Here is a 26992-nt window from a genome sequence, read left to right as displayed (position 1 = left end):
CTCCTGAGCCTTGGCTCCGAGCTGCACTGAACACAGGATGGATGTGTATGCCAGTGAATACTCACATAGAGAGTCATGTTCCCTGCCCAGTTGTGCCTCCTCTGGTGGGACAGGCTGAGGTTTCCTGCTGTTGTTGAGAGGCCCCCAAGTACAGGCTCCCAACCCATCCCAGAGATGCCAAGGTGAGGCTCTGTGTGCTTGGCTGTGGCCTGGTACTGAAAACCATGTGATGGGGCCACAGGGTACGTGTGGCTGCCTCCTTCGCACACAACCTTGCTCTGCACAGTGACATCAAACTGTGAAATGGATTCATCACCAGGGTGTGGTTAAAGATGTGCTTGTCTTAGAAACCTGACTCCGGAGAGAGAAAGCCCAGACCGGATCCAGAGTAGTGCTTCTGTCTATCTGTCCACCTCCAACTCCTGGGGTCCTAATACTCTGGGCAATTACACAACAGAGTAGAGCTTCTGAGACCAGGCACACATCCGATGGTGGACCTGAAATTTCATGCCTTATCGGGCACTGCTCTGGGCACAGGGTCAAGAGGAAACAGATGGCTGAGGATGCCGTCCACCCGAGGGCACTTGGTACGGCTCCAGCAGATTGGGCTTTGCAGCCTCCTGATGAGCCCGGGCTGCCTTGACATAATCCAGGGATGGGTTCTTGAAAAACCTGGTACAACTAGACTTTGTATATCCACGGGAGCCTCTGTGGTGTGTCCCCCCCTCCACCGGGTCTAAGTGCCTGGCCCTGTTACCCAACTCAGGGCAGCTCTAAAGGATCCTCCTGTTTTTGGAATTCTTTGTGGAGTTGGTTGAGTCTCCCAAGGAGACCTCTGGAAGGAGGGCATGGGGACAACATGCTTCCCCTCACTCCCCGATTGCTGGCTTCCTGGAAGCAGCAGGAGGTCTGGTCACTGACATCTAAAGCAAATTGCCATGACACTTTCCTCTTTGGGTGACCTTTATGATGGGCTTGCCAATCTCTTTGTAATTCCCTTTTTGGAAACCTCCTTTCTCACCACCTCTAACTTAAGATGACGCGTGAGTCCACCCCACCCCTACCCCAGGCTAATCATTGATGCTTTCGGATCCCGGGTTCCTGTTGTGCAGTTTTTGAACTCCTTGACCTCTTTCCTGCAAGTTTCCTCATCTTTGAAATGTGTAACAGGAAAAAGTGAATGTTCCATTTGATCCAGACACATTTGCTCTTTTATTAAAAAGTCAACTCATTTTTATTGATCACCTACTGTATGCCAGGCACTTTGCCATTTCACTTGTGGCTTTTAAAGGAATTGGAAGTGGTTTACACCGTCTATTTATGAGACTGTTTTATTTGTTGATGTCAACCCCAAATGTACTCGGATGCCTTCCCACCCCATTCGCTGGGTTAGACCATGGGATTTGCAGCTGGAAAACCTTGGCTCGAGTTCCATTTGTGCCATTTGCTACCTGGGTAACTTTGGGAAAGATGCTTCAACTGTCTTTCTTATATTCTTCAGATGCCACAAGAGAATAATAATAATTAAGTATCCCCTAGGAAATGAGTAAAATAATGAAATAAGTCTTGTAAAATTGCCTAACAAAATGCTAGACACAAGGTAGATACTCAATAAATGTTAAGAAACACTGTTTTTAGTCAATGTTATCCAGTTTCTGTGACCCCAGACCCAGGGGAACCAATGAGCCAGCTTCCAGGGGCTGTGGCTCCTGAGATACTGTTTAGATCCTTGAGGTCACAGAGCTAAATGGAAGGTGTCACCACTGGCAGAGAGTCTGGGAAGCACAGCTGTTGGTGAAAGCTCTGGCTGCAGAGATGATCCCACCAACCGAGACAAAAATCACCTGACTTTTTCACCTGAACTGGAGGCGATGAACATCATTTCCTCCTTATCCATGCATATTACCTTCCACTTGCTGCTGTAACAGCTTATCACAAACTTAGTGGCTTAAACAATGCAAGTTTGTTATCTGACAGTTCCATAGGTTAGAAGTCTGACGTGGCTCTCATGGGGCTAACGTAGTGGTGTTGGCAAAGCTGTGTTCCTTCTGGAGGCTCCAGGGGAGAGTCTGTTTCCTTGCCTTTTCCCGCTTCTAGAGACAGCCCATAGTCTTGCACTCATGGCTCCTTCCTCCATTCCAAGCCAGCAACTCCGGGCTGAGTCCTCATGCTGCTGCCATCTATAAGGGTCTGTTTTCGGCTCCCTTGTGTGATTACATTGAACCCACCCAGGTCACCCAGCATAATCTCCCGACCTCAAAGATACCAATTTAATCACATCTGTGAAGTCTCTTTTGATGTTTAAGCTCACAGGTTTCGAGGATTAGGATGTGGACTTCTTTGGGAGACCATAATTCTGCTTATGACAACAAGTGAGGAGACAGGCTCAGAGAGGGCAAAGATTTGACCCAGACCACACAGCAGCTGGTAGAAGAGTTAGAACTCGATGCTTGACTCTGATCTGGGGTGTGAGGTGGTGGAGGCAGGGAGGAAGGAATCAGAGATGAAGATAATGCCAAACAGTCCCGCACGCTCATTTCCAGAATAGAAGGTTCCAGAGTTCGCTTCATACATAGCGATAAAGGAGGGAGTAAGGGAAGAAGGTGAAATGATAAACTCAAAGGAAAATAAACCCACAGTACTTTCAGCTGTTCTGTTGATAAGTAGACGCTCAGTTTCCTTGGTTTTACATCTGTGGACATAGTCACTTATCTGATAAGTCAGATTGGGTCCCAGGATCCAAGTGGGACTCACCTGCAGGCCTCAGAGTCCAGGCGTGAGACGTCCTAGTGACACAACTATGGGATGTCAAACCGGTTGGCTTTGCTGGCTCCACCTACCCCCAAGCCAACCTGCCGTACTCAAACTCAGTCAGCTGGTGGCCAGACAGACAGTGGCTGTGTTTTGAGTTCTGGCTTTCTGCTCCAGAGCCCCACCTTCTACACCCCACATTTTCTCTTCTCAACCGCAGAGAAGCCATGAGCATTTATCCTTGGGACTCTCTACATGTCACCGGGCTGAGATGCCCACCCAAATGTGGCAGGTGTGATTCAACCCCCAGCTCTTTCTGTGGGACCTTGGCAGGATTCCTACTCTCCCTGAGGTGTCTTGGTTTCTTCCCTCTTTTATAAAATGGCAGTGATGGTAACTACCTCATACGGTACCCATGAAAATGAGTACCGGGAGAATTCAATTAGATAAGGAAGCACGGGGCTAGGCACACGGTAGGCTGCCATGAATGCTGGTTCTCTGGGAGCGTCAGGCAGCTAGGGATAGACCGGCGAGGAGACAGACTGGAGGAAGCCGAGGCTTGTGCCACGTCCTGAGCACAGGTGTGCACACCTGTCCAGGATGGCCCGTGTGCACAAGGACGCTGCATTGCTTTGTATCGCAATCTCTGTCCATTCTACAATGCGCTGTGGGTCCCCAGAGCAGCAAAGCTGTTCTGGGGCCTTTTAGAGAAAACAGCAGGGCGGGGGCAGGACGGTGGTGTGAACTTGATAGCATGCTTGCTTCTCCTCTGCAGAGTTTTAACCTGCAGCAGCGTCTGTCCACGCCCCCCCCAACCCCCCGCCGAAGCCCCACACCCGCAAAGAGTGTGGCTGAGCCCTTTTCAAAAACTTCTCACCTCAGAGACTTTTTCCTACACCATGCTGGTATTCGGAGGCTCTCTGGGCACAGGTTGAGGACACTGGGCCAGGCATGGCACTTGTCACAGCATCCTCGCTGGGCCATAGGTACCTTTTCGTGCAAAAGCTGAGGCAGTGCACCTTAGATCATGTTGAACAATGCCAAACTCTACAAAAACCCATTCTCCAGGCCCCTGGAGTTTCTCTTTCCATAAGCAGATCAAAACAGCACATGTTTCCCAAAACTAGAATGTCTGATGTGTCAGGCTGATTGGCTGGCTCCCTCTTAACTGTGGTTTTCCCACTGTGAGTGTGGGCCATACCCATGGTCTCAGGCAACTCCCAGCTCTCTGAGCCTCCTTGTCCTGGCCTTCTCTGTGTCTAGGTTTTGGGGCTCCCCTCCCCCTGGCTGGTCGCAGAGGGGGTGCAAATGCTGGAGCTCTTCAATTCTAAGCTGACCTGGGGGGTAAAATATCCTTCAGCTTCCCCTCACCCAGGAAGAGGGAGGAGAGAAACAAAGGCACCCTGAGTTGCTTGCCCCATCAGCACAGTCTCCCCATTTACCGCTGAAGGCTGAGGCCCATGGCTGCCCCTGCACCCCCCGCCCACCATCCCTCTACCAGGCTTGCCTTCTCTCCCCTGTCTTAAACACTGCGACCGTGCCATATCACCCTCGCAGATGAAGATCAAACACTTGCTTTCCCTGTAGCCTCCCCTCCTGCTTCTGCTGACCTTCTCCCCCATCGTGTGGTTCGCTCCCTTTGGCCCTGAGTGCTCTGTGTGAGGTTTCCCTCCTGCCAGGCAGCACGCTTTTTCTAAGGAGGTGTCTTTGGAGGACCAACCAGGCCCCAGGAATTTATATCCGTATTTTATCCTCTAACTGCTTTGAAGGAGGGGAAGATTACTGTTCTCATTTTATTAATGAAGAACGCAGGTTGGACATTCTGAGGGATGTGCCCAAGATAGTGATATTTCAGAGATGTCATGGCCTGAGTTGGACCCTTGATCTAATTGCAAGCTTCCTATCATGAGTTCCTCTTTTACAAAATACAGAACTTGGCTAAAAATCCTATCACTGGGCTTCCAAATCCTATTCCTTTGCAGTAAGGAAAGTTCAACTTCATCTCCTATTTTATTTTTATTTTATTTTATTTTATTTTATTTTATTTTATTTTATTTTATTTTATTTTATTCTATTTTATTTTATTTTATTTTTTTAAAGATTTTATTTATTTATTTGACAGAGACAGCCAGCGAGAGAGGGAACACAAGCAGGGGGAGTGGGAGAGGAAAAAGCAGGCTCCCAGCAGAGGAGCCTGACGTGGGGCTCGATCCCAGAATGCTGGGATCACGCCTTGAGCTGAAGGCAGACGCTTAACGACTGAGCCACCCAGGCGCCCCAACTTCATCTCCCATTTAAATGTCATTATCAGTCTCATGAAGTTGCTGTAGATGCGGGTGGACTGAGAGATCCTTGTGAGGTTATCTTTTAACATTGGGGTTTTGTTACGCTAATTAATACCTGTGTAACCAACCTGCTCAGCTCCGATTTTTCTGACTGGAGGAAATTCCCACTCCAAAGCCTTCGGGACCTTAGGGAAGTGTGGCAGGCCCATGTCTGCTGGAAGGAGGATACACACCTACAGCTCTAAGGGGTCCTTCCAAGCGAACCAGGGTTTGCAAATTCACACTCAGCTCACCAGGGATGTTCTGAGAATGGACAGGGCACCAGTCCTCAGACCACACTCCACACTAGTCCTGGTGGGACTGGAACAGACCTTGAGCTCTGCATCAGACCGGGGGCAGCAGACTCCCATCTGTTTGCACAGGGCTCTGTAGGCTGTGAAGGCAGCTGGAGTTGGGAGTCACCTCCAGCTGGGGAGGACCCAGGTGTGGTCACCTTACCTACGAGGGCAGTGGAAACATGGGAGGCTCAGCCTGGTGTCCTTGATGGGCCCACAAGAGCCAGAGCAAATTAAGTGAGGGGTGCTCCTGAGATGATGAGAATTCTAGAGCAGGGGGCAACTTCTTAGATCCTGAGGCACTTTTGAAATTCTGAAATTCTAGGACTGGGACAGCATTGCTCCAATTTCCCACTATGGAAAAGAGGCTTAAAAAGAGTCAGGGCAACCTTTGCAAATACATTTAAGCATCTGCTATTCACCAGGCTCTGCAAATTCATGATGTCAGGTGACAAATTGCTCCATATGATGCTGAATCTTATTCTACGTCGGGCAGACACAAACCACTAAGTGTTCACAGAGATGGGGAAAGGAAGGGACAAAAATCCCTTCCAGATTTCAGAACACCTGTGAGAGTCTTGTCCCTCCCACTGCCCTGGGGCTTTTGGTTATTGCATTGATTAATGGCCCCCCATCCTGCTCCTTCCTGTCTGGTCCTCCTGTGGACCATGTTCCTCATCTCGGATTCACCTTCAAAAGAAGTCCTGGGTTTCAACCCCTGTTCTCTTGCTCACAAGCTGTGTGTCCTAGAACCAAGTACTTAACCTCTCTGAATTCCTTGATTTTTATGTGAAATGCTATTTTTTTGAGTTATCATTCAAAGAAAATTTTTATTTGCAGCAAATGAGGAGGTCATGGGGAATGGCTTTCCAAACCGTGACTCTGAGGGAGAGAAAGGGGGAGAGAGAGAGAGAGAGAGAGAGAGAGAGAGAGAGAGAGAGAGAGAGAGAATGGGTTCCTTTTGTTTAGGGTTAGGATGAATGCTTAAATAGGGAAGCCTTGTCATCCTGTGCGAAAGCAGGCATGATGCATGCGCCTTAAGGAAACATGCCTATACATAGTGTGTCATGTAAGTGAGGCTGAGGCTCCTCCTTGGGGGGAGCTTTTAGTATTTTAATGAGGTAAAGAGAATTGTAGGTCATTCCCAAGGTCACTCCATGTCCATGTGAGCAGAAGCAAGTCAGGTTTAGCTCAAAGGTCTGGGTGGCCTGGGGGGCAGGAGATTTTGTCACCATCACCTGGGGGTGGTTTCAGGTGTCATTTGCCCGAATTAAAAAGAAAGCAGGGAAAGAAGAGCTTAGGGGAAAACATAAGACAAATGTTAGCAGTAGAAGCAGGTGGGCAGTCAAGGCCAGGTCTTGGGACCTACCTGGTAACAAATCCCTCCTCTGGTTTTGTTCTCCTCATCCTTGAGGGGCATGGGGTGAAAGTCTGTCTTCTGTAGCTACTTCCTGCTGGCCATGGGCATATGGACGTAGGCATAGAGACTGAGAGAGGAGCAGAATTCTCCTTCAGCTAGTTTTAGCTATGTCTGTCGATCACCAGGTTTAACCCCTGTTCATATCCTTGTATTACTACCATTTATAACTTTATGGGCTCCGTGTGTTTGGATACAAACTGTAGCAAACAGTTAAGCATGTGAGGTCCAATCAGTAATAAGAACAGTCTTTAGTTTGTTTCCCTTTGCTGTGATCCTGCTGATACTTACTAGGAAATTTAGTTTCCAAGGACACATTAGTGTGTTCATAGCTTTTTGCTTCTCTAGGATAATCATGAACAGACTAACATCAAGAAGGTGTTCATTTTGCAATCAGACCAAGGTAGAGGGGATTAGAACATGATCTATTTTGCCATGTACTAACAATAAGCTGTGGCATTTATTCTTCAATGGTCACATAGAGAATGATTTTTAAATTTGAGAGCCCTTATTTAATGAGGCGTCCTTACCCTGTGTCTCTGCAAAAGAAGATTCCTGTCAGTGAGCAACACACAGGAATATTGTCATTCGGTGCTATCTTCTGGGCCTCTGGTGCGGATGCCCTTTTACTCTATTCTGTTGGATCCAAGCCATGACTCTCTCCATAGATTTGGGTGAATTCCTCTTCTCCAGGTCCCACAAATATTCTGAGGCTTCTGCACCTGTTTCTGATACATGTGTCCGTTGACCCAAAGAGCTGCTCCCTCCTCTTTCCTTGTGTGAAGTACTTTTACAGTGATCTCCAGGTCACAGGGCTTCGGTAAGGGTCAGGTGAACTCATGGATGGGTTGGCAACATGTTTTCAAGAAAGGCGAGGTAGGACATATTTTAGGCTTGGAGGGTCTCAGCCTCAGTTACTCATCTCCACCATTGCGCTGCTAATGCAGCTGCTCACGGTACATACGTAAGTGGGTGTGGCTGTTCCAATAAAACTTTATTTATATCAGTGTGTGGGGAGTGGTGTGGATTCAGCCCTCAGACTATCATTTGCTAACCCCTGAATTCATGCACATAAAGCGGTCAGTATAGGGTCTGGCACGGGAGAAGCCACGAGGAAGTAGTGGTTTATCAGTTGTTAGTATCATTATTGTTACTTTTTACCATGAGTCATATTTGGGCAGAACAGAGCATGGGATCCAGGTCCCAGCAAGAAACATGTGCTTGAGGGTAGGAGAAATCCAGCAGACCCTGGTGGATGATACAGACACCATCCTGCAACCATCACATGACACCACAGAGCGCGCTGATTGCTCTAGGATTACTGGGTGCGATAGTGTTAATGTGCATGCACGTGTGTGCGTTTGTGTGTGCAGGTGTGTGTGTATGTGCATGTGCGATGGGGAGGGCATGAGAGGAACACATTAATATTCTTTGGCAGACGGACCTGTGTCCAGGTGTACTGTAACCCCCTATCACCATTTGTCACTTACATTTTTTACCTGTAACTGGCAAGGAAAACCCATCACCATTAGAAGGGCCCTAATTGGAAGCAGTGCCCTGAGATAATTACTGTCTCTTTGGTTTGAGCATCACTGGCGTCCTTCCTGCGACCTCTCAAAGACCCCAGTGGGGGAGAGAAGGGAACGCCTCTGTGACTGGACCATTGTGTAACCCTGGTCCCCGGGATCCCTCTTCTCCAAGTTCTAGAACATTCTCTGGGAACTTTGCTCCTTGGCTTTCAGATGCACTGTTTATCTGTTTGTGCCAGAACCCAGAGCTGGTGTCTTCCATGTGGAGGAGCTCAGAAGATGCCCACAAGATGCTTGCATGACAGTGTCATTAGTGGAGAGTAAGATACTCCTGCCCCAGTACAAGTGAGGGGCCTTCCCTGGGGGCCAGGTACAGAAGGCCTGGGAAGAGGAAAAATAGAGACCTTGCCTGACGGCCCCAGATGCTGATCTGTATAGATAAAGCCTTGGGAAGGAACATTATCCTCCAACAGTGATGCTGGAAAATTGCCCAGATATCAGTTCCTGGATGCGTAAACACAGATTCTGTGAGAAGGATCGAGCCAGCTTCTTGAAGACTCTGAAGCACTCAGCTTATTTTCAACGGGGTCTGAACTTCTCTACTTTGAGCTACAGAGGCTGAGGGTCATGCCAACTGTGTCTGGCTTCCCCTCCCAGGCCCAGACCGGGGAGCCCCCCACCTAGTCCTGTGCTGTGATTGTGGCTTCTCCCTGCATCTGAGGCATGCCCTGGGTGTGTGTTGTGCCTCTCAGGAAGCTGGGTGAGGACCACCTGTGCTTTTTACAACTGGACCTCCAGGCCTTAGACAAGGTCTTGGCACACTTGGCTCTCAGTAAATATTTGCCGACTGAATAAACATCCATAAAGGCAAGGTCTCCTGGGCTCTGCAGTCAGTGGAATGGATGGACCCCCCGTCCTTGGAGAAGGCTAGATCTCTGTGGCTCCTATGACTGGGGACTACGGAGTAGCCAAAGGGGAAGGGGCAGAATGTTGGAATATAACTCAGAAAAGCTGTTCAAGGAGCTAGTCTCAGGCAGGCTCCCCCTAGCAGCAGATTTTGATGGCAAGTGGTTGATCTTGGAAGTAATCAGGGAAGCACCAGAAGGTTAAGAGGAAAAGTGAGACTAGGTGGGAACGAAGACAATTCAGTGTCTGTGAAGAGCGAGCAGGCTCTGAGAGTGGGAGCTCCACCCCCATGGGCTGTCTGTGGGACTTCGGACATGTCCTGTCCAGGGTGAGGAGCTCAGGTATTGATCCACCAACCCACACTCATCGTGGGTGGGGAGCTGCCCCCAGGGGAGTCAAACCCCCCAGTACAGTGACCTGACCAGAGCAGAGAGCCACATTCCTGCAGTGTGAGAAAGACCTGTGTGTGTGTCTGAAAAAGTGAGCGCTGGCAGGTGTGCAGGTGGCACTGACAGATAACTGCTATTCTCTTCCTCCTCCTTTTAATAAATTAGGAAACTGAGGCTCAAAGCAGCTGAGGGACTTTTCGATAAGCACATGCTGGGATGGGTTTTTTCTGATAAGCGGCCAAGCTGGGATTCAAGTGCAGGTCCGTGTGGCTGCAGAGCAGGACACACAGCCCTTCTGGGGTCCCACCGCTTTCCCCAAGGACGGCATGGGGGCAGCAGGGTCCCCGCAGCAGGATCGGCTTGGCATTTTTCTAGGATATTACTGCACTGCTATATTCCATTATAATATTCTCCCTGTCTTCTGTTCAGAGCAGTTAACTTTGCCTCATTATTATTTCATTGGGCTGAGCTTTAGTGAAACATAGTCTTTAATTTGTTTATTTAACTTTCCTGGTCTGCACTTGCTGATAGAGTATAACTGATTAATTAATTAATTGTAGCCTGCCGTGGCTCATGCTGGATCATAACAGTATTTCAGGCCCTGATGGGAGCTTAGATAGAGGCAGGTGGTGATGGACGTAAGTCACAGGACCCTGGCCTGAGTGCAAAGTAGGGTGAGGGGTAGGCTGGCCTCCCCCAGCCTTGCCATGACAAGTTCTGAGGCCACCCAGGCCTGGCCAGGGCAAGGAGCAGGCCAGCGGCCTCGGCCCCTGCTGTTTGCCACCCAGAATCCACCGTGTTTCTCGGTACAACACTTTTGGTTGTATTTGGGGGACATGATATTGACTTTGGACATCATTGTCTTTCTGCTAAATTGGTCCAGAAGTTGCAGAGCAATGGTTCCAAACATGGGTCATGTCTTGAATGGTCCTAGTTCTAATGGGCTTGGCTGGTTCAGGGAGGAGATCCAGGGAGCCTTGTCTACTCATCCCAGCAGCCAGTCTTGCCAGGTCAAGTGCCGCATAGCTAGATCGCAGGCTCTTTCTTCCTGTTTGAGATCAAGGCTCTGCCTTCCTCCTGGACTTGGTCTCAAAGGATGATGGGCTTTCTCTCATTCTGTGGCCACGTGTTGGCCCTAGACCTGTGGTCTTGGGATTTAGGTTTTGCTCACCAGGATGTCCATCATTGGCTTTTTCATATACCACCATGATAGTAACCAATTTTCATTCACCCTAAATTCACAAATTTTTTGTTTTTTAAAAATTTTGCCTTCTGTCCTCTGCTTCTAAAATCAAAAAAATTTTTAAAATGCCTATTATATGCCAGACTGTTTTCTAGACTCTGGGACACAGATGTGGCACCTGCTTTCATTGGGCTTGTTCTCTTCCACCTGGGCACCCTGCTTTGTTTTGACTCCCTCTGCAACCTTCCTACATTGCCCAGCCAACTCTGGGTGGATTTTTTTTTTTCCTATCCTGTTGGTTTACAGTGCCTCCTAGGTGCTACATATGTTTCCTCCTTCGATTCCCCACCATAAATTACAAGAAGGAATTGTTATTTGACTATGTGGGAAATGGAGGCTCCAGGAGGTGACGTGACATCTGCAAAGCTAGGAGGTGTCAGGGCTAGTGCTCGAACCCAGAACTTGCCCTTGAAGTCCACAGCCCGGTCTACCCAGCTCGGCCACTCAGTTCCAGCCCTCTCTCCCTGGTCTGCCCTGCTGCTTGCTGGTGACGTGCCTGTGGACCAGTGGGCTGTGCTGGGGCATTTCTCCCAGGCTTGGAAAAAATGGAAGCTCTTGTTAAACTGCATTTTGTGATCCTGTAATTACCTTTGCCCTAGGAAGGAGTATAATGCTGAATGAGACAGATTTTTCTAGGGCATGAGGTTCCCCCATTGGACCTGGCCCCAGCTACTCAGCATGTCCTGCTTGTTAGGATAGACCAGGCCAGCTTGAGATGAATGCCCAGCCCTGCAGGGACTCTGGCTTCTCCTGGTGGCCTGGTTTGTCTGTCTATGGCTACAATGCCCATAATTCTATAATAAATACTTGTTCAAGAAGGAATCAAAATGAATGAATAAACTGTATTCACAGTTGGGTTTTGTCCCTTCTGCTACCTGGGGAGACTTGGGCAAGTCACTTCACTTCCTTGAGTCAGAGATTTGTCAGCTAGCAAATGGAATTTATAACATATACAGGGTTATACATTATGGAGGTTAAATGAAATGATGTAGAAATGTCTAGCTCAGTTTTTGCTATAAAGGAGGTGCTTCCCCCAAAGTCAGCTCCCCTCAATGAGGTTCAGACAAAGATGGACAGTCTTTCAGATTAGTTTTGTGCTCACCAGCCCATGGGGATCTTATCCCCTTTATTTAACTCTCCTGGCAATGGAGAGATGCAGCTTCAAAGAGATGTTCCCACCACCCCAGCAATTCCAGAAACATGTGTCTTGTTTATTCTCAGCCTTCTTATCCACAAAGTGGGGGACACGGGTCTTTCATCTAGAGAGTTCCACAGGCAGCACAGAAGGCTTCACTCACCTCTCTGACTCCGGCAAGAATGAGTGAGGATTTGTTTCCAGTGTGCCGGGCAGAAGGAGGATAGCAATTAGGAGGGATTAATTGTAATTACCTTTTTATCTGGGAGATCTGACCTAGGAGTGTTTCTGTTCAGACAATGGTGTTTAGCAATGCTCAGCTAGGCAAAAACCCACCATCTGCTTGGGTTTCTGCAACAGAGCCTGGGGGAGGGGCGATGCTCTCTCAACCTCCCGAATGGACTTTGCTTTCTTGTTACCTCGTTTCACCTTGCGGAAACTTCAAGGTAGCTCAAGGACCAACTACTTGTCTTCTGCTCTTGGGTGCAGAGTAGAGAGACATTTCTTGCAAAGCATTCGTGAACGGGGACTTGTGTGGGGACCCAGTAGTTCCTAAGAAAGTGTTAAGGGTTTTTTTTCACTGAGGTACTGGAGAAAAGGTAGCTGATTTGCTTTGAGGCTGCTGTGCTAAGGTGAAACAGAAAAAGGAAAGTATTTGTGGACTAGAGTCAACTGAAAACATCCACTTGTCTTTTAAGCAGCAAAGATTTAGAGATAGTCAATGGCGGGGAAAGACAGTATGGCAGGAGCACAGGCGGTAGTGGGGACCTAAAGAAACCCAAGGTCAAGTGAGAGAGACCCATCTTAGACATGACTAGAGATAGCAGACATGGATAGCAGGCATGGAATGGTTGGTGTGGACACAGGAAGGACCAGAAGACAAATGGGATACTTGGGTCGAGGGGTGGGAGGTTGCTTTCTGGAGGTAGCATGAATTCTGACAGAAAGATATACACATCTAAGGGCATAAAGCGGTTGTTCTGGAATTAAAGGCTTTGGTTCAAAGGCCCAAAGAGTAGTCTGGCCATGGGGTCTGGTGGGTGGAGAGGGTTGCTCAGGGAGAGGCTGGACAGAAGGCCCCCTGTCCCCGTTTCTACTTTGTCACTTAGTAGTTGGGCCACCTGGGGCTAGTGTCTCTCCCTCTTAAGGCCATCAGGTCCCACACTGAACCCTAAATCTTTTGTCTGGTTGAAGACATGAGTTTGAAAATGATTAAGGAGAGATTGAGCCTGGCTTCACAAATGCAATTTCCCTCTCTCTCTTTTTCCTGATTTCTTGAAAATCAATCCCACATGGCTAGAGGCCTCTGGATGCTAAATACGGCAAGCCCTGTGACCCAGCATTGCGACCGGCCAGTGTTGTCCTAGTCCTCCCCCCAGAGGAATGCCTGGGAGTCTGCATCTGAAGGTGACAGCAGGAGACTGTGGGACGGCAGCTGTATCCCCACCACCCTGCCAGGAAAATGAGCCAAATCGGTTTCATCTTCCTGTAATCTTTAAACTGAGATCTGACATCCTGCCATGGGGTTAGGGACAAGCTGCAGCTGCTCCTATCGCAAACATTTCCTTCCGAACGAGGAGAAATCCTCTGAAAAACCTGTGGTAGGCAGAGTAATGGTCCCCAAAGAGGTCCACGTCCTCATCCTCGGAAACTGTACATACGCTACCTTATGCGGCCAACGGGAGTTAGAGTTGCAGATGGAACTGAGGTGGCTAGTCCGCTGTCTGAAGATCACGCTGGATTATCTAGGCAGGCCCGGTGTAATCACCAGGGTCCCTGAAAGCAGCAGCCAGAACAGACATTGCAGGGTAGCAGCAGCAGGAGAACTTGACCCAGTTTTGCTGGCTTTGAAGATGGAGGAAGGGAGCCAGGGAGCCCAGGAATATGCGTGGCTTCTAGAAGCTGGAAAAGATGAGAAAGCGGATTCTCCCCTAGAGCCTCCAGAAAGGAATACAGTCCTGCTGACGTCTTGATGTTAGTCCGGCGAGACCCGTGTTAGACTTCTACGGAATTGTAAGGATAGATGCATGTGGTTTGAAACTCGCAGATTTTTGACCCTGTGTTGCAGCAGCGATGGAAGACTAAACCTACCCACCACCTCTCATTCTCCTCCCTGAAACCAACTGGCCCTGTCACTCATGTGTTCACACCTTCATTCAGACGTTCTTTCGCTCCTGCCTACACACATTTACTCATAGATTCCTATACTTTAGGTTTCTAATTTTGGTAAGTAGATGTTAATAGTAGAAACTATTTCCTAGAGTCTTTTTGAAGATTAAATGAAATGAAACAAGTAAAAGGCCGCACACATTGACAGGCATTGCACGACACTCATAAATGTGAGTTGTCTCTATCATAATTATTACTTTTCTTGCTGTTCAGTCAGCTAGTGTATCTGGGCACCAGGCTGAGCTCGGGCTCTGGTTCCTGGGTGGTTCCTGGGTGGGAGGAGGGTGGAAGGGGGTCTCCCCAAAGCCCCACTCACTGCCTTCTGCTACCTTGACCTGCAAGAGAGGCCACTGGGTATGGTCTCTCAGTGAGGCTCATGGCTGCCTTTGCATGAAATCAGGGTTCTGCTATTAGGGAGATGAGAGAATGGATTTTAGTAGGAAATTACCCGCTGTGGGTCGAGGCTTTGAAAACAAAGGAAGTTGAAGAGAAAAGGAAATAATCATGTTAGGCCTACCCTATGTACCGTATCTTTTATCTGTGTTCTTCCATGTAACCACACAACCGCCCTACGACGTCCCTAGGCTTATCCCCATTTCAGTTTGATCAAGCAGGAGACCCAAGAGCACATTACTTATTGGAGGCAAAGACAAAAGTGAACCACTAGATGCTGGATTCCAAGTCCACGCCGCGTCCATCTTCCACTGCCTCATTTTCAATACGGTGTGCTCAGACTGAAGCCTAGCAGACTGAAAACCCCACTTCTCCTTGTGGGTCTACTCTCCCGCTTGACTGCGAAACGAGGTGTTTCCCCCAGCAGGATGTTGGCTGATTTTGTCTGACCTTCCCAGCGCTTTCCTTTCAATGCTGTGGGAATAGTGTTGCCTTCAGCCCCCACACCATCCTGGGCCCTGGACTAAGGGCAGCCAACAGGAGACATCTTGTTCAGAGCCAACGCAAACAAAGCAGTCACCATTGGAGCAAATCTTCAAAAAAAAACAAAAAATCCTTCTTCATCTCTGGCTCTTGAGAAACCACAGGTCCTCCCAACTTCCCTGGGCTGCAGGGGACTGCCCTCAGCATTGCCTAGCACAATGCCTGTCCTCTAGCCGGAGTTGCATCATGGGTGCCCAGGGAGCTTTTCTGCTCACACTTGAAGACAACTTTTTGCATCCTGGGTGCCCACTGGACAGCTTACCCCATCCTGTGTGAGTGAACTGTCATGGAAAAACCCTTGAGGTGGCCGAGACATACGCAAGGAGTCCTCACTGGAAAGTCCACCTCTCTGAGCCAAGACCTGTCATCAGCTGACCCAACTGAAATTGAGGCACATTACTAATAAGACAGACAATGGGCCAGCACATAAAAGGGAGCCTTTAGCTGTCATTTGGAAATAATTAGTTCAATAACAACCAGTTCAGTGATGAGGCTCAGTATCTGAAGCAAAATCTCTTAGAAGCAGTTGTGCTTAGGGGTGCCTGGGGGACTCAGTCGGTTGTGTCCAGCTCTTGATTTCTGTTCAGGTCATGATCTCGGGGTGGGGGTATCCAGTCGGGCTCCACACTCAGGACAGAGTCTGTATTGAGAGTCTCTCTCTCCCTCTTCCTCTGCCCCTCCCACTGCTCATGCTCGCTCTCTCTCTAAAATAAATAAAATCTTAAAACAAAAAAACAACAGTCGTGCTTATGGATGCCCATGGGTGACTGACAACAGAGGAGAGCCACCACGTGTCTCTGGGACCACGTAAGGAGGCGCAGCAAAGGCCTAAGGCCCTCTTCCTAGTGTCCTCTCCTTTCCTAACTCACCGTGGGAAGGCTGACCCGCAGCACTTTACCCAAAGCGCTGAAATATACCTCTGACTTTACAAGTGCAGGAACGCTCATGCAGAGGTTTCTCTGGCATAGGCTTGGGGAATTTCACTCTTAAGTCAGGATGCCATCCTCAACTGATGTCTCTAAGGAGCCTGCATTCACAGCTGCAGGATGTCGGTGAGGATTAGATAAGATGGGGAGTGTAGCGCCCCCCCTGTGGAAGTGCCGGTCATCTTTCCAGACCCACACCTCCATCACCAGCTTTTTGACCTCCCATCCAGGAGGACAGTTAGGAGTTCTGTAGTGCCCCCCCCCGCCCCCCGCTCTTTCTCTGCATGTTTATTTTTCATGCAGCCGAAATAGAATTCGAAAGAACAGAATGGGCAAAATAAAGTTGACTTGACTAAGTGCTTGCTATGAGTGAGGCATTGTGCTAAGGGCTTTATAATCATCCACTTGTTTCCTTAAGGCAATGCTTTTATATCAAATTTACAGATGGAAAACTAAGGCTTGTGGAGATGACCCTGCCCGAGTACAGGCAGCTAGTAAATCTAGAGCCAGAATTCAATCCCGATCAGTTTGACTATGAAGCAAGTCCATGTCATTTTTACTATATAAGTGAGACACCTACCATAATCCACATTTTGACCCTTGTAATATAAGTCTTAGAAAACGGATGCTTCCTATTATGCCCTGGAGGCAATACAAAATCCTGCTGTGCTTTACAAGCCCTCAGATGATTATTAAATTGCGTCCGATGAAAACTTTGTTCAAAAAAACCTGTTGCCATGTCCCAACGTTGAAAGCTAGGATTCCCTGTGTGCAGTAGCTGTACCTTCCCAGCAAATAAGACCATTCAGCGGAGAAGAGCATTAAGGTCCCCCCCCGGCCTTCCAGACTAAAGCGTTTTCTCTATAATGAATACGGTTGAGTATGAGGGTGAAAAGAACTCAGTGTTTTGAGAACCACTTGGGAGGTAGTGGTGACCGTACCTAATGATGGGTGACAAATTGACTTTTGGTCTTCTGCTCTTCCCTTCGTCTCCGAGTTTCCATTTCCTGTCTGATGGGGTGGGAGTGGAATGGAGGAGGAATATTATTCCTACTTCATTTTTGCCTTTTATGTACCTGCTCCCTTTCTGGGTGGGAGGGGAGGTGGCCCAGGATCTGTGAGTCACGTTGACCGGCAGAATGCACCCTAATCCACTGCTAGCCTCCTCTCCTACACTGGGCTTGCTGCCTGATAAGGAGGAGGCTTGAGTTAATCTGCCCACAAGTCAAAAGACTTCTCTTGCTTGTGTCTGTTCCACCCACTGCCAGTCCCCTCCTTGCTCAGGAAGGGACAGTGAAGGGATTACATGTCCATGCATCACTTCATTTTCTCAACACAAATCCCCTTGGGGTAAGAGTTATTTCACCCAAGGCGTAGATAAGGAAACTGAAGCTCTGGAAATGTAAATGATTCATCAAAAGCCAGGAAGCCCATGAGTGGTGGGGCTAGCCTTAGGTGCAGGCCTCTCATACCCCGGGACAAGCTGGGGTTCTGCAAAGGCTGCAGTGCCCAGCGCAGAGCTCCGCCCCTGAGGGCGCTCCGGCTGCTTGGGCAGGGCGTCTGGTGCCCAGTCCAGGCGCTGCCTGTGACCCTGACTTCTGCGTCTGCAAGAGAAGGAAGCTGGTACTTGGATCACTCAGAATTTTCCTTGTTTAAAAAAAACCAGTGTTCTTTCCCTCCAACTTTATAAATAAGGCAGAGAGGATTGAATGATTGAATGTTAACAAAATAAACCCCTCAGAAATAAATGAACATTTCATATTGCGCTTCATTTTAGTTTCATGAGCTCCAAAATAGCACTTCAAGTGATTAATGTTTTCTTCATTAAGCGTAACTAAACCCAAGTAAAACCTCGCTCTTTCCTCTAAAATATCTTCTTAGGAGATTGAGGGTAGTTCGTTTCTAAAAGTAACCCTTTGAGGGGCGCCTGTTTGGCTCCGTTGGTTAAACTTCTGACTCTTGATCTCAGCTCAGGTCTTGATCTCAGGCTCATGAGTTCAAGCCCTGTGTTGGGCTCCAGGCTGGGCATGGAGCCTGTTTACAGCAAAATAAATAAGTAAAAATGAAAGTAACCCTTTGAAACCTGGTGTAGGTGGCTCCAGGCTGTGGGGAGAGCGTGGGCTTTGGTGTTGGGCCGTCCTGGGCTCGGGTCTCAGTGCTGTGACTTTGTAACTGTGTGTTTCAGAAAGATGAGCCTTGGTTTCACGGGAGAATATGGGGATATTAATAAAGAATTGTCCAATGCTAAATGTCAGTCATGTGGAGGTTAGGAAACTCAACTGGGAATTGGCCCTAAGTCTCTATAGAAGAAAAGCAGTTATCTTGCTACAAAGACCATGAAAAGAGGCTGCCTGGAGGTGACATAGAAAAGGCCACATTGAAAAGAGGCCTGAAAACCCCTGGAGAGAGCCAGAGAAGCCCCATCACCCTACCCCACCAGCCCCCCAACGGAGCTCAGCCCACAGCTCCCAATGAGCGAATCCCTAGCAAGACTGGCAGGAAAAATGCCCACAGCTGAACCCAGCCCAGGTTACAAAACCATGAGCAAAATCAAGATACTGTCGTTTGTCTTAGGCCACTACATTTTAGAGTGCTTCGGTATACATCAGTGGCTAGCTCAAACATTAGAATCCAGTAGAGAATCTGCAGCATCTCAGCCAAGATCAGATCAGCAGGGGATGCTGGGTGCCTCTTCAGGACTCAGGCTCTCATCCCCCTGGCTGCTGGTAGCACTGGTGGCTGATGGTTCATCGCTGAGTCCTCTCCAGAATTTGCCTCCCCCTGCAGAGAGTTGCCTCACCGGAACTCACAGTTCCTTCCCCAGGGCAGCACATATTAGATGACCAGTCCGTGCAAAGGAAGAAGGTCCTGGCTCCTTTGTCTTCCTGCAGAGCAGCAGTGAAGGGTCATCCTGGCTCTAGAGGTCCCCCAGGGTCACTGCCGAGACTACGCCTGTTACACGCATCCCTCTGCCAGCTCCAGCTTCCTTTGCCCCTTCCAGGTCTTAACCTTGAGGACTCCGCCCAAGAATCTCCTGCCTGCCAATCTCAGTCTCAGTCTCTGTTTCCCAGGGAATCCGACCTGGAACACCTTCCTTCCTCCCATCTGGAAGTTTTTGTCTTAAGACCTTCAGGACACAGGGTACTTTGGCCCAGAGCACCGTCCTTGGATGCTGACTCCAGCCTTGGCCCCTGCTCCATTACTGGTTTGTGGTCTCTGTGAGGTCTCCGTTGCCTTGACAGTAAAGAAGCAAAAGCCTTGCCCTGAACCCAAAGAGAGATTCAAAAGTTTAACTGTAACTCTGGGAAACTTATAAGTAGCAAAGAAATGCAGGGAAACATATTAATCTTTACCAAAAATGCAAGAAGTGCAAATTAAATCCACCTTGAGATACCATTTTACACTGACTAAATTAGCAGGACAAAGTAAAAATAAATTCAGATACACATTGCTGGTGACATTATGGTGAATATTAGGTCCTCTTAAGCTGCCAATTTACACAGACATTTCTTAACGCTGGGAGAAAGCAATACGGTAACACCCAGTCGAAGCTGTAAATATTATCTCTGCCCTCTGGCCAGTTAATATGGACGTAGCTGCACACATTTGTTTAAGAGGAGATTTGGGGTTTAAACTCTGATCTCTTCAATTTTACTAGGCTGAAAAACATACCTGTGAGTAAATAAATATGGAGTGGGTAACCAGCTAGAATGTAGAGTTGGGGGATGTATATATTGCAGGAGAAAAAAGAGAGGTGGTAACATTTATAATGGTTCTCAAAGCTTGCTGTTCTTTTTTTTTTTTTTTTTAAAGATTTAATTTATTTGACACAGAGAGAGAGCCAGCGAGAGAGGGAACACAAGCAGGGGGAGTGGGAGAGGAAGAAGCAGGCTCATAGCGGAGGAGCCTGATGTGGGGCTCGATCCCATAACGCCGGAACCATGCCCAGAGCCGAAGGCAGACGCTTAATGAATGAGCCACCCAGGAGCCCCTCAAAGCTTGCTGTTCTGACTAGCAGCATCCGTGTCGCCTGGGGCATTACTAACAGGTGCAACCCTGAGCCTGACCCCAAATGGTGAGAAGCAGGGTTGATGTGAGCTGGGCCTGGGGACCTGCATTTTAAGTAAATTCTCTAGGTATCCTTGTGTGTCCCACGTGTGACGTTCCCACATCGAAGCAGCTCCTGTGTGCTTTTCTGAGGGGGATAGAATTAGGAGGGATAGTATCTGTTTCAAATTTGCTGTAGCTGTTTTGTTACTCTGTTTCCATAATCGTTAGGTGAAAAAAATCCATTTTCCTTGAGCACTCCAGAGAACAGTCATTTTAATTATAGGTGTTTTAATAGTTGCCCATTACGATAACGTCGCTTAACCTCATCCACGCAGGTAGGTTAAGTATCAAGAGAGAAATGTCTTAGACTAAGGAAAGGTCATTCTTATCATTACTAATCGTCCTGGTAATAGATATTTATGATATATTTAAGAATCGCCCATTATCCATTCCCAAATCCCCTTGGGTTCTGTGTCAAGCACACTTCTGGTTCCCGGCTTGGGAGGTTGGGACGGCTGATGTGTGGCTGGAGATCTGTCCCTGGGTTTAGGGAGAGCTGTTCTGAAGGCTAAAGCAGAGGCATTAAACCCCAAAGCTTAAAAATACTGTAGCCTTAATCTGCAGAGAGGAACCATGTGTGTGAGACAGGCGCACTTCCGAGTGGAACCGTGCAGACAGGCGGAAACATTACCTTTTGACCATGTCACATACCCCCTCGCCTTGTGGAGTCATTAGCACAACTGGAATAGCGGTCATAAAACTAATACATATTTCTGCCTCAAGACCTATTTAACTAACCGTATGCTAACCCAGCAGACTTTCTGATCTTTTAAATTTGAAAGCACATGCTTTTCTGGCTATATCAGAAATGGTTGTGACTCCAGGTTCTGTCAGCCAGGGTGAGTTTTCAAAGGGGAGCCCTCGATGCCGTTTTATGTTCACCTCATTTCCAGGCTAGGCATTGATTGGAAGGAGCAAGAGAAGATCAGAATGAGGGGACACATACACATCATGCAAGAGCCTCAAAGTAACAAATAATGAACACAGTGGGGAAATATTACAAAGTTGCAGAAGGGGAATATTGATGCCGCTGAAGTCAAATGAGAGAGGCAGAGACTTCCTCTTCTGTCTCTGTTGTGTCTGAGGAAGATGAAACAAAAATCATATCTTTGTTTTCATGTGAGCGGGGTGGGGGGGTGGGGCAGGTCACAGGGGACCCGAATGGCTGTGGGGACCCTGAGTCCCAGTGAAGTTGTGCAAACCTTGGAGCTCAGAGAAGTCTCAGAGGCTTTGGTTTTCCTAACAAAAGAAGTAGTGGTTATAAAAGGACATTCTGATTAGGATTGATTCCTAAGAGTGTGATCTCACCGAGTGGATTAAGATAAGGAAATGAAATAGACGGCAAAGGGCACTCAACCACTCAACTCAATCTCGGGCTTTATTTTCTTTAAATCTTGCCCTGTTTGTGTGAGCATTTAAGCACTGTGTCAAGTGCTGCTAGTTAAGATAACTCTGATTAAATATCCTAAACAAAATCACAATTTTACTTTTCTATTAAACTCTATATTTGATTGAAAAAAAAAAGAACCTCATGATTACTTTTGGAATTTCTGGTAAAATGTCCATCTTGTAATTTAGACCATGGATCTCATGAGTAAGACCCTGCTCATAAGTAAGAAAACCCCAAAATAGAATGGCAGTGATTACGTTAGAGTAGGGCTGAACACTTTGGGTCATTGAGCCCTGTGTACACCCATGTATGTCTTTTCCTCCTCCTTCTCACAGAATTCAATATGATTTATAAATATAGATTGCTATGATACAGAATTCTGAAAACAAATTCTAACTGAATATTAACAACTGTTAAAACGAGGGGGATATGAGGATCATTGGTTGAATTGGTTTCTATGCTTAGGTATATATTTGAAATATTTTCCTACCAAAAACACATAGCAGAGAAATTATCTGGACTAGGAAATCCATAAATATATGGTGGTAGGGGTGGGCCAGCTAGTACACATTCTCAGCTTGGCAGGCCATACAGTGGTCTCTGTTGTATGTACTCAGCTCTTTTCTGCCACTGTAGCAGAAAAGCATCCGTAGACAATACGTGCATGATAGGATGTGGCTGTGTTCCAATAAAACTTCGGTTACAAAAACAGGTGTTGGGCCAGAATTGGCCAAAGTTTGCCACTCTCTAGACAATAGACCGGACAGGGTATCATTAGAATTGTCTCTTCACACTCCTCGTGAAAGGAGACACTGAAACCCAGATTGGTGAAGTGACTTCTCCAAGACACACAGCAAAGCCAGAACCAGAATCCAGATTTCCATGATGTTCCCTCGATCCCCCTAACACAGAATAGAAGCCAAAGTGGCAACTCTCTCCGTAGGCAGAGTGGCAGGGGCTGGAGGAGAGGGTAGAAGCATAGAACGGAGAGTGACAATGCACTAGTGATCTCCCCCTCCCCCGAATCTCTCCTGCCGGACAATCAGTGGAGCTTGTCTGTGCTTTGAGCACGTTTTCACGTTTGTTTGGTTTTTAATGGTGGGAGAACCACCAGGCAGGGAGGCTTGGCTCTGCCATGCACTTAGCTCTGCAGCCTTGAAGCAAGTCATTGCCCCTCTCTGGGCTTCATTTTCTTTCATCTGTAAAATGAGGGGTCTGGCTTCATGAATTTGAATTCCCATTTCCTTCTCAAATATTATGATTCTTCAAGTGTAGTCCTTCCAGTTCAGCATTTCTCTCATCAGTCCACAGTGATTCACAAGTAGGCTAAAACTTGCTCAGGACTGGGATGCAGGGAGACCCTAAGTTGCTAGTAACCCCCCCCCCCCATGAGTCCCAGCGGCATATTTTTGTGTTGACCAGGCCCCCTGCCTTCCATTAGGGCATCCCAGGAAGAAGCTGATGACCTCATGGCTTCTTGGGGCCAGAGCTGATTACCATAATAAAGGTACCCACCTGCTCACAAAGCCTTTCTGTTTTTGGCTCCTAACTGCTGAGCTGGGCATTTTACCAACTCAGTATTCTTGCTTATGGATTTATCTATCCCTTTAGAGACTCGCCCCTCACTGAACTTCTTCACAGTAAACAGTTTTATTACAAACCAGGTCCTGGTGTCAGCGTGCGCAAGGCATGAGGAGGCCCTCCTGTCATCCTGTTCTAGGTGAGGGTGTGATGGCCACTCATTTATAGATTCTTGCCAAGGACTCCAGTTGTCCTTTCTCCACTCCAGGACTTCCCTCCATTTAAAATATTCATGTTAGGGGCGCCTGGGTGGCTCAATTGGTTAAGCGTCTGCCTTCGGCTCAGGTCATGACCCCGGAATTCCCGAGTCCCGTGTGGGGCTCCTTGCTCAGCAGGGGGCCTGCTTCTCCCTCTGCCCTTCACCCTGCTTGTGCTCTTGCTTGCCCTCTCTCTCAAATAAGTAAAATCTTTAAAAAATTTTAAAAAATAATAAAATATTCATGTTAGCTAAAGTCTAGTTACATATTCTTCCTTGAAAAGGTGGTGTAAGAAACCGAGTATTGGACTGAGTCTGGAGACCCGTTTTTTTTAGCAGTTTTTTTTTTTTTAAGATTTTATTTATTTATTTGACAGAGACAGCCAGCAAGAGAGGGAACACAAGCAGGGGGAGTAGGAGAGGAAGAAGCAGGCTCCTAGCAGAGGAGCCTGATGTGGGGCTTGATCCCATAACGCCTGGATCACGCCCTGGGCCGAAGGCAGATGCCCAACGACTGCGCCACCCAGGCGCCCCTGGAGACCTGGTTTTAAATCTCAATGGCATCANGCTCCTAGCAGAGGAGCCTGATGTGGGGCTCGATCCCATAACGCCGGGATCACGCCCTGGGCCGAAGGCAGATGCCCAACGACTGCGCCACCCAGGCGCCTCTGGAGACCTGGTTTTAAATCTCAATGGCATCACGACCTAGACATATCACCTGGGGCAAGTCCATAAGTTCTCTCCAAGCTCCCCAACTAAACGGTAGAGAAGGCAACTTCTACCTTGTTTTCCATAGTTCATGTGATGGTTCTGAGCTCTGGTTCTGCATTAGAATCACCTGGGAAGTTAAAGACAACAACAACACAGCACTCCCAAGTTCTGAGCCCTCCCTGTCCCACCTCCTGCTGGGTCCTCACGCAGAGTCCTGGAGGCTGTTGCCAAGCACTGAGCATGACTGGATACTCTCCAGGTCATTCTGTTGAGCCACCAGGCTCGCAAGCCATAGGTTTGAGTAGCCTAAAGGATATCTATATGAATTCCCTTTTCAAAAGGGCCTTATCGGTGGGCGGTACTGTTATTTTTGTCATTATTTCATTTCAGAGAGATACCAACATTCTATACAAGTAAATCCCAGGTGAAATACAATGAATAAGTGAATAAAATGAGGCAGTATGATAATGTGATGTATAATAAGAAATAGATATTTGGTTTTTGTCCTGTCTCTGGCTCACAGCTTCCCAAACCCTTGGAATTTCCAGACCCTTAAGAGCAATGGGAGTATCTTTTGTTATATTGGGTCTCTTGTCCTTTCTTCCTGGAATCTCCTCAGAGTCATAAAAATGAACGGGTGTCTGGTTATTCGTAAGAAACCTCATTCAACCACAACTGAGTTATGTTAATGAGGTGACTTTAGGAATCCTCTAAAGCTGGGGATGGGGAAGAGGATTGACCACCCAAAGCTTGTTGCTGGGGGAACCAACCATGTGATGAGAGGGTTGGAACATTCAGTCCCATGCCCCCAGAGATGGAATTTAAGCACCAAGAGCCAATGATTTAGTCCATTGTGTTTGTGAAATGAAACCTCCACAAAAACCCCACTGGACAGCACTCAGAGAGCTTCTGGGTTGGTGAACAAGTGGAGATTTGGGGGAGAGGGGCTGCTAGGGAGGGGGTGGAAGCTCTGTGCCCCTCCCCACATACCCATGTATCTCTTATATCTTGCTGTCCCTAAGTTCTATCTTTTTATAATAGACTGGTAATCTGTTAAGTAAACTGTTTCTCTGAGCTCTGTGAGCCATTCTAGCAAGTGAATCCAACCCTAGGAGGGGGTCACTGGAACCTCCCATCTAGAGCTAGTAGGTCTGAAGCACAGGTGACAATCTGGACACGTGACTGGCAGCTAAAGGGGGCAAGGAGGAGTCCTCTAGGACTGAGCCCTTGACCTGGGGGATCTGACACTATCTCTAGGTAAGTAGTGACAGATTTTAGTTGAATTGCAGGACCCCCCCCCCCCCCATTGCAGTTGCTCTCAAAATCGGACGCAGCCTATCTTGCTGCATATTTTGATTCTTGGAGGTTTCCCTTGAGATACGCAGCCTTTCTAGATTAAAATTAGGGTCAGGTAATTTAACCACCCAACAGCCCCACAGGACTGGATTAAATGTGCTGCCAATTTGTTTAATCCTAGGGAAACCCTGAAAGATGAGGTTGGTGGCCCCATTTTTTAAGCGAAGCAATTAAAGCTTGGGAAGGCAAATCATTGTAGGAAGTTCCCATAACTGGGAAGTGGAAGTGTTGAGGGCAAACATCAGAGTCAAGGGTTCTTTGCATTAGATTTTAGCTGCTTCCTGATCCTACCATGGCGCTTGAAACCCCATCATTTCAAATCACAGATGACAAGCCAGTAACACTAATGATGGCAATAATATCACATTATCATCTTCTGTGCTCTTTAAGATGCTCTCACATCTTTTGTATTTTGGAGAATCCTCTTACTGAAATAGCAACCTCAGGTGGCTATTATAAGGCTGTTTTCCATTTAAAGGTGGTTGCAGTTTCAAAAGTTGCAAAATCTCCCAGGGAATGAATGCTATATGCTCATACTAGCTAGCTAAGTTCTCAGGCTATCCCATTATGACCCTGCACAATGCTGAGGAGGAGGCCGGCTCAGTGGCAGCTCAAGACCCCACCGGTGGGGAGACAGAAATTTACAAAGTGACCTAGCAGTTCCACTCCTGGGTACCTGCCCCAAAGAAATGGGAACATATGTCCACACAAAGACTTGTAGGCAGAACTTCATATCCTCATTCTTCTATAGCTTAAACGTGGAAGCAATGCACATATCCTTCGACAGATGAATACCTAAACAAAATGTGGTCTAACCATACAATAAAACACTATTTGTCTGAACAGGGAATGAAGTACTTGCTGTGGCCAAATCTCAAAGAACATTGTGCTAAGTGAAAGCAGCCAGATGCAGAGAACTGCCTAATATATCATCTCATTTCTATGAGATGCCCAGAAAAGGCAAACTCAGGAGGCCAACATGGACCAGTGGTCACTTGGGGCTAGGAGGTGGAAATGGGTTAATTACAGATGAGTACAAGGAGGATCTCCATGAGCTGTTAGACATGTTCTAAAATGGAATGGTGGTCATGTTCGCACCTCCATGAGCGTTTATTAGAAAAGAAATCATTGAATTGCTCACTTAAAATGGGTAAATGTTACGGCATGTAAATTTTACCTCACTATAGTGTGTGTGTGTGTGTGTGTGTGTGTGTGTGTGTGTGTGTGTTAGGAGCCTACCAGAAGTAAAACAACAAGGTCATGGTGGTTCAGACTATTACTTCTCTGTTACTCACCAGAACTTTCTGGCAGCATGTCAGACATCTAGCCCATGGAGAATTGTACCGGAAACCAGATTCAAGAGACGTGTTTAAACCAAATTCCACTCGATACATTTCTATGAAGACACTGACCTTCCCAGGAGCCAGAAGGCGTATGTCACCCTACCCGGGCTCACACCTTCTGCCCTGACCATCTGGCAGGTTGTTGGTCTTCGGGAGCACACTCTCTGGCTATGGAATAAGAACACAGGGTGATGGGTGGTGTCAGGGACGTCTCACGTCAGCCACCCAAGGGGCCTGAGAACCAAACCAGCCACTTACTGGAAAGGCCCATTGATGCGCCAGTT

At 47.7% G+C, this 26992-nt stretch overlaps 2 long non-coding RNA genes across 20 annotated transcripts in view; both read left to right on the top strand.

Moving 5' to 3' along the window:
* LOC105237265 overlaps window positions 1-26992 on the top strand; it is a 493381-nt gene that overhangs the window by 247097 nt on the left and 219292 nt on the right. The window lies entirely within an intron of this gene.
* On the top strand, window positions 4928-26572 carry LOC117795097. The gene is made up of 3 exons (XR_004618914.1): window positions 4928-8169; window positions 10235-10241; window positions 26553-26572. It is a non-coding gene; the product is annotated as an uncharacterized LOC117795097 (long non-coding RNA).

This window comes from Ailuropoda melanoleuca, chromosome 12, assembly GCF_002007445.2.
Source record: "Ailuropoda melanoleuca isolate Jingjing chromosome 12, ASM200744v2, whole genome shotgun sequence".
Lineage (NCBI taxonomy): Eukaryota > Metazoa > Chordata > Mammalia > Carnivora > Ursidae > Ailuropoda > Ailuropoda melanoleuca.
This window is presented reverse-complemented; position numbering and strand designations above follow the sequence as displayed.